General features: G+C 31.7%; 2 pseudogenes; both read left to right on the forward strand.

Moving 5' to 3' along the window:
• The window catches only part of LOC107646655, a 12,560-nt pseudogene extending 9,286 nt beyond the window's left edge, over nucleotides 1-3,274 (forward strand).
• Nucleotides 3,691-7,876, forward strand: LOC107646656 (annotated as a pseudogene).

The raw sequence follows: 8,529 nt of genomic DNA on the forward strand, positions 1-8,529 counted from the left end.
ATTACTTGGACGACCCAGTGCACTTGCTGGTTAGTTGTATCGAAGTTGTGACAATTATGTATTGAGATCAGAGCACCAAGTTGCTCACGTTGCCAGGGATTGTTTGAGCCTGGACATCACAATTTCGTGCACCACCCGGCCACACTTACGACATTGGGTTAACAGAGCTTCGAGTCTCAACTTGGGCACATGGTGGCTAGCCATTGCTACTACCCAGGGAAACCCTCATCTCCAATAGTGGAAGTGCAAACATTCACAATTCATTCAACAGCATATATGCATTTATACTTAGCCATAAACATGGCTCCGCCGTCACACGGCATAATCCAGCCATCCGGCTCACGGTTAAATCCATAACCAGCCAATTCATTAACAATTATGGCTCTTCGGCCCATGGCATAACAAGCACTTCCACCGCCATTCTCCGCATCTCACATAATCATCTTTGATCATCAACGATCATTCATTTTTCCCCTTGCTTCACTCGCAAGTTACCGCATTCACTAGCCCTTTTCCTCATGCTAGGCATATCATAATGATTTAAGACATAAGTGGTGAGATCGGAGGCTTAGAAGTATGAAATTTGGCTTTTAAAACTCAAAAATCAACTTTGGGATGAAAACAGGGCCACGCGTACGTGCACTCCACGCGCACGCGTGGATGGCCTTAAAACTCATCGACGTGCAAGCGTCATACGCGCGAACGCGTGGGTTGAAAAATATTCAAACGGCGCGCAAGCGTCAGCCACGCGTACGCGTGGGTGCTCTTACGCCCAGGCACAAAACTGGCACAATTCTGGCACAACTCTCTGGAAAATGGCTGGGCATATGGCGCAGCGCATCGACGCGCCTGCGCACACCACGCGCGCGCGTGGATGGTGCTTCCTGGAAGAATGGCGCGCACGCGCCAAGTGCGCCTACGCACGGAGGGTTATTCTGCTAAAAATTTTTAAGTTAAAAGCTGCAGAATTCACAGATTCAACCCTCAATCTTCCGACGGTCATAACTCTCTCATTTTAAATCATTTTTCACCCGTTCTTCATTAATTAGCCGTTAATTAACCGGATCTTACAAGAAGGACAAGTCGAGCCTACCTATGATTGCTTGTGCATGCCCAGGTATATAAACTCTCTATTAGTTTTGGTAACGGCTATATTTAAGTTCTAGTTATTTAATCTAATTATACTTCTAATAATTATATAAATATTTGTGAAAAGGCTAACAGTTTGAGAGCTTTTCTTGAATGCTAAACAAGGTACCTTATGTAAAAATACTCTTTATTGAAAACTACATCATAAAAAAACACTCCTTTTTTTTAACTCAACCAAATGCACTCGAAAATTGCCTCTCAAGCACATACACCTTGATGCTGAACAAAATAAGATATGATTGTGATTTGTGAAAGTACTTGCATTATATTTAATATTTCTTAAAAAAGTGTTGAAGAAATATTAGATTTGTATTTGATACTGAATATGGAAATAGGAACTTTAACTGAGATCTTAAGTTATTAATTCTGTAAATTATTTTGTGTCTTGATCACAAAATAAATGTAAAACAGCTTCTTTTTTTTAGTTACTAGTGGCTTTGTGGTATTGAATTTGGAGTTTGAGATAAGGAAGGGGGAATTAAAAAATTTACTTTCAAAATATTTAGAATAGGTTTTAGTAAAGGTTCAAATAGGAGGGAGAAATGCTAACTGATTGCTGTGATGTGAACATATGTTTTCAGGTTAGACATGCTATGCAAAGAAGTAACTTGGGTCGTTTATTTTACCAAATATTTCAACAGTAAAGAGACCACAACAAAAAATTTGAGCCATCATAAAACACTATTTATGCCAAGATATGGGGCTTAGGTAGGGTGTTCACTCAACATAATAAAGTTTCTACTGATGAAAATGTCTCCTATTATTTTTATGATAATATATGATGTCTTGATTTTTTTTGTCACGCTAAAATGAATAAAAAGCCATCTTTTACAGTTATCTATGTAGTGAAATGCTTGGAAATTTTTTAACAGCTATGAAGAAATTAACCACGTTATTGTTATGCTTTGTTATGATAAAATGCTTGAGACTACTAGGGATGACTTTGTTATCCAACTGGAGTCCCATGATAAAAGGAGTGAAAATGAAGATAACATGGTGACAGAGGTCAATTCTATACTGACAATAGGAGACGTTTTGGAATTGATTCAGGTTAGTATTCTTCATAGATCTTCTCAATTTTGTGAATAATTTAGAAGATCCCCTTTGGATAGACTGTAAGAAACTAAAAATTGCCTTTATCTTTTAGGTTCTTGTGTTTGTGAAAAAGTTTAGATGTGATGCACTTTCATGCAGGTTAACAAATATTAATGAAGAAGGTTACCTTTTATGGGGTGCGTGAAAGCTCTGGAGGTTGTGTAGAAACAATTTTCCGATATGCAGGTAAATTTTTTTTGGAAGACAGATTGATGGCCCTCTAAACTTTAGAAATATAATGAATTCGGATTTTTACGAAGTTACACTTGAGGCAAGTTCTTGTGAAAATTTTTTTGTAGCACTTTTTTATGTTCGAGTATATGAAGGTTGTCAAAGTATTTAAGATATTGCATATTCATGCATAATAACAATTTACAGAATATATATCATTATCTTTATATAATGATATAAATTGCTATCTAATGCCTATGCAGGTGGAAGGAAAAATAGTGTTGAGATTTGATCTCTGTTATGATTTTTGAAACCTGTAAAACGTTGTCAAAAAACCTAAAACTGGTAAACGTGACTATCATTTCTTGGAGATCATGGCATGTCCTTCATGTATTGCATTTTTCTTTTTTTATCTCAAATGTTTTTTGATGGAGCTTTTATTTATCTGTTGATTTAACATGCTACTGATTTTAAGCAAGTTTCTTGAATGGTATAGGTCAAATTAAACCAAAGAAAGGGCAATCTCCCGAAAAATTGTGCCATTTGTTGGAGACTATTTACATCGAAAATGTAAGAACTGTTGCAAACTTGTCATTAATTTTCATGAATGATATAATTGTGGAGCATTGTAATTTAAGTTTATTTTGCCTTTTTCTCCTTACAACATTCCTGAATCAGTAAATCACTATATTTCTATATATGCTAGGTTCGTGTAGCAGAACTTGTCAATAATTCCATTGTAAGAAACTTATATGACAAGTGGCTCGAGCAGCTTGGCTCCGATAAAATCAACAGATACATTCATATGCAGTACCATCCCATTGAGAAAAACATTACTTTTCAATTGCATAATTGGTGAGAATCTTTCAGAAGTGAAGCTTGAACAGAAATGGGGTTGGAAACAACAGAACATTTTTCCCAGTATTTTTCTTCAATTAATTTTGTGGTATCAGAATGGTCATCATCATCCAATTTTGGTAGTAGGCAGATTTTTTCTTATGTATATATAATTTACAACCTCTATATTATACCAATCCCAGTTAGCACTAGTGAATCTTGTATTGTATACCCTTCTTCATATTAAGTCTTAAGTCTTAATACAATTAGATTGCAAATGGAAAAATCACTTAGATATTTGTTTTATTTTTTTCCTTGGAGCCACTATTATTTGTGGGATCCAAATTTATCAATAATTTCAATGTGTGGATAACTAAACATACTACTTTGTGTGTTGTTATAACACTTTTTACGGTTCATTTCATGTATTAACTTATAATGACAATTGAGTTTAGTAACATTGAAATGAAAGTAACTTTCTTTGGTGTTGATTTTTTATCGTTGTGTTTACATATAGGGGATGAATTTTATTTAAATGTAGAAAGTAAGGAAGCAAGTAAATCTTGACTATAGAGTCGAATAAGAGGCTATGGGATCATGTGTTACTCTTTGTTGTAAGCTTCTTTAATTGTTGTGTACAAAATTTTATTAAACGTAAATCGTTTCTAAATAGAGACAATCTTTTTTCACATTTTAATATTCATCAATTTGATAAAATTTTTTGACTATGATACTAAAATTATTTGCAACTATATGCATGTGTATAAAAAAAATCAAAATATCAGATATACGTTAGAATATAAATTATATATTGAAAATAAATTAAACATATATATAATGATTAATTTAGTAGATAATTTTTTGTGTACACATAATATTTTTTGTTAAATGTGAATACCATAAGATAGAACACTAAAATATACAGACACATAATTTTCAATTTTAGTTAATACAATTTAAGATATTTTAGTTTCATTTGTTATCAACTTCTTCTATTATATGCAAACATAATGATTAAACTCAGTACATGATTTTTCTTTAAATTCGAACATGATAAGGTAAAGCAGCATTATTAGACAAAATACGAGAAGACTTAATAAATAAATTTAGGATAAATTTTTTCGGTAAATAAAACTTAAGGTATTTCGCTTTGTTCTCTATCGATTTTTACTTTTTTTTCTATTATATGTGAGAACCTTAAGACATTAACACTAACATGATAAGTTTATGTAATAGCTTAAGGACTGATATACAAAGACATAGTATTTTGTTGTTGGAGATATAGTCGTATCATTCATGCTTAGGAATCTTAATCTTATAATAGTTTAAGGAAACTTGGTATTTGAATTTATGTCAAAGCTTTTCTTCATTTTGGCTTTTAGAACAGAAGGCAATAAAAGGTGTATTAGATGAAACTATTTAGAAATTACTTCCAAAACATTAGTCCAAGTTGTTCTTAATATTAAAAGCAACTCCTTCCAAATTTCCTAAAAAGTTGAAAATTGCAAGTCTGATAATCGGAATATTCTTAAAAACCCAATTATCAGAATTTTCCATTACCTTAGCAATTTATTTATTATCCAAACAAAACCTTTAACACCATAAAAAAACTTTGATCTCCCAAAGAATTAATTAAAGCTGAAATTTTTATAGAAGGATTAGATATTATAAGTTTAAAATAGACTTATGGAAAAATATTCTGAAGGTTCTGAAGGCCAAATATGAGAATTTTGGTTACACCAAAGAAAAGTTTTATGAATGACCATCTAAGATACTAATGTCAATAGGTCTTAGGTGTGGTTATTTTTTTCCATAAAAAAAACATATTCCCTTATGTTTATGGGATGATATATAAGGCTACTATGTAAGCTTATATAATGAGTTTGTCTGACAATACAGTTGTTGTGTGATGTCTGCAGAGACATTTATGCTAGAGAAATAAAGTTCGGATTAGTTTTTATCTAATATTAATAACGGAAAAGCAGTAATTGTGTCTATTTCTCCCCAGTCAAGGTCCTCCCTTGCAGCTCATTTCGACATTTCTCCCCTTCAGATGATGCTTTAGACATTTACTTTTTGTCTATGAATTATGTGGCTAGGCCATTATTTAAACAATCATTTTAAATTCTTGCCTCCTACAATCAATTTCTATGAATTCTAGCATGTTTGGTTTATCTTTGTATTAGACTGCTATACTCTTATTCTTTTACTCCTGATTTAAATGCGAAATATTTGCTATTACAGGTTTTCAAAAAGCTAACAAGATTTTTCAATTCATTGGGAGCGATGGTAATTTTCGATACAAGTAGTAGAGATTTCACCCTTATTAAATCTTGTATGGAATTCATGTCAAGGTACAAACAGAATCAACTGTTTGATTATGAGAAGAATAAGTCGAGCCTACCTACGATTACTTCTGCATGCCTAGGTATATAAATTTAACTTTCTATTAATTTTGGTAACGGCTACATTTAAGGCCTGGTTGTTTAATCTAATTATACTTCTAAGAATTATATAAATATTTGTGAAAAGACTAAAAGTTTGAGAGAATTAATTACAAGCTAAATAAGATACATTCTGTGAAAATACTCTTTATTAAAAACTATATCATAAAAAAACACTCCTTTTACTTAACTCAACCAAATGCACTCAAAAATTTCCTCTCAAGCACATACACCTTGATGCTGAACAAAATGATATATGACTGTGATTTGTAAAAGTACTTGCATTATATTTAATATTTTTTAAAAAAATGTTGAAGAAGTATTGGATTTGTAATTGTTTTGATACTAAATATGGAAATAGGAACTTTAACTGAAATCTTAAGTTATTAATTCTGCAAATCTTTCTGTCTTGACCACAAAATAAATGAAAAATGATTTCTTTCTTTTGTTACTAGTGACTTTGTGGTATTGTATTTGGAGTTTGAGATAAGAAAGGGGGAACTGAAAAATTTACTTTCAAAATATTCAGAATAGGTTTTAGTAATTAAGGGTTCAAGTAGGAGGGAGAAATGCTAATTGATTGCTGTGATGTGAACATATGTTTTCATGTTAGACATGTTATGCAGAGAAGCAACTTTGGTTGTTTGTTTTAGCAAATATTTCAACAGTAAAGAGTCCACAACAAACAATTTAAGCCATCATACAACACTATTTATGCCAAGATATGGGGCTTAGGTATGGTGTTCACTCAACATAATAAAGTTTCTACTAATGAAAATGTCTCCTATTGTTTTTATGATAATTTATAATGTCTTGATTTTTTTGTCATGCTGAAACGAAGAAGAAACCATCTTTTCCAGTTATCTATGTAGTGAAATGCTTGGAAATTTTTTAACAGCCCTGAAGAAATTTACCACGTCACTGTTAGGCCTTGTTATGATAAAATTCTTGAGACTACTAGTGATGACTTTGTTATCCAACTGGAGTCTCATGATGAAAGGAGTGGGAATGAAGATAACATGGTGACAGAGGTCGATTCTGTTCTGACAACAGGAGACGTTTTGGAATTGATTCAGATTAGTATTCTCCATGAATCTTCTCATTTTTGTGAATTCATTCACTTCTATCAAATGGTTTGTGAATAATTTAGAAGATCTCTTTTAGATAGAATGTAAGAAACTAAAAAATACCTTTATCTTTTAGTTTGTTGTGTTTGTGAAAAAGTTTAGATGTGATGCACTTTCATGCAGGTTGACAAATATTAATAAAGAAGGTTACCGTTTATGGGGTCCGCGAAAGCTCTGGAGATTATGCAGAAACAATTTTCTGATATGCGGCTAAAATTCTTTTTGAAAGACAGATTGATGGCCCTCTAAACTTTAGAAATATATTGAATTCGGATTTTTATGAAGTTACGCTTGAGGCAAGTTCTTGTGAAAATTTTTTTGTAGCACTTTTTTATGTTCGAGTATACGAAGGTTGTCAAATTATTTAAGATATTGCATATTCATAATAACAATTTTCAGAATATATATCATTATCTTTATATAGTGATATAAATTGCTTTCTAATGTCTATGCAAGTGGAGGGAAAAACAGTGTTGAGATTTGATCTCTATTATGATTTTTGGAATCTGTAAAACGTTGTCAGAAAATTTAAAACTGGTAAATATGATTATCATTTCCTAGAGATCATGGCATGCCCTTCAAGTATTGCATTTTTCTTTTTTTTATCTCAAATATTTTTTGATCGAGCTTTTATTTATATGTTGATTTAACATGCTACGAATTTTAAGCAAGTTGCTTGAATGGTACGGTTCAAATTAAACCAAAGAAAGGGCAATCTCTCGAAGAATTGCGCCATATGCAGGAGACTATTTACATAAAAAATGTAAGAACTATTGCAAACTTGCCATTAATTTTCATGAATGATATAATTGTGGAGCATTGTAATTTAACTTTATTTTGCATTTTTCTCCTTACAGCATTTTTGAATCAGTGAATAACTATATTTCTATATATGCTAGGTTCGTGTAGCAGAACTTGTCGATAATCCCATTGTAAGAGGCTTATATGACAAGTCGCTCGAGTAGCTTGACTCCAATAAAATCAAGAGATACCTTCACACGCAGTATCATCCCGTCGAGAAAAAACATTACTTTTCAATTGCATAATTGGTGAGAATCTTTCAAAAGTGAAGTTTGAACAGAAATGGAGTTAGACGGAATAGAACATTTTTTCTAGTATTTTTCTTCAATTAATTTTGTGGTATCAGAAGGGTCATCATCATCCAATTTTGGTAGTGGGCAAATTTTTTCTTATGTATATATAATTTACAACCTCTATATTATACCAACCCAAGTTAGCACTAGTGAATTTCGTATTGTATACCCTTCTTCATATTAAGTCTTAAGTCTTAATCCAATTAGATTACAAATGAAAAAATCACTTAGATATTTGTTTAGTTTTTTTCGTTGGAGTCACTATTATTTGTGGAATCCAAATTTGTCAATAATTTCAATGTGTAGATAACTAAACATACTACTTTGTGTGTTGTTTCAGCACTTTTTAAGGTTCATTCCATGTATTAACTTATAATGACAAATTGAGTTTAGTAACATTGAAATGGAAATAACTTTCCCTGATGTTGATTTTTCATCGTTGTATTTACATATAGGGGATGAATTTTATTTAAATGTGAAAAGTAAGGAAGCAAGTAAATCTTGACTATAGAGTCGAATAAGAGGCGATGTGATCATGTGTTATTATTTGTTATAAGCTTCTTTAATTATTGTGTACAAAATTTTATTAAACTTAAACCGTTTTTAAATAGA

Source organism: Arachis ipaensis, chromosome B06 (genome assembly GCF_000816755.2).
Source record: "Arachis ipaensis cultivar K30076 chromosome B06, Araip1.1, whole genome shotgun sequence".
Taxonomy (NCBI): domain Eukaryota; kingdom Viridiplantae; phylum Streptophyta; class Magnoliopsida; order Fabales; family Fabaceae; genus Arachis; species Arachis ipaensis.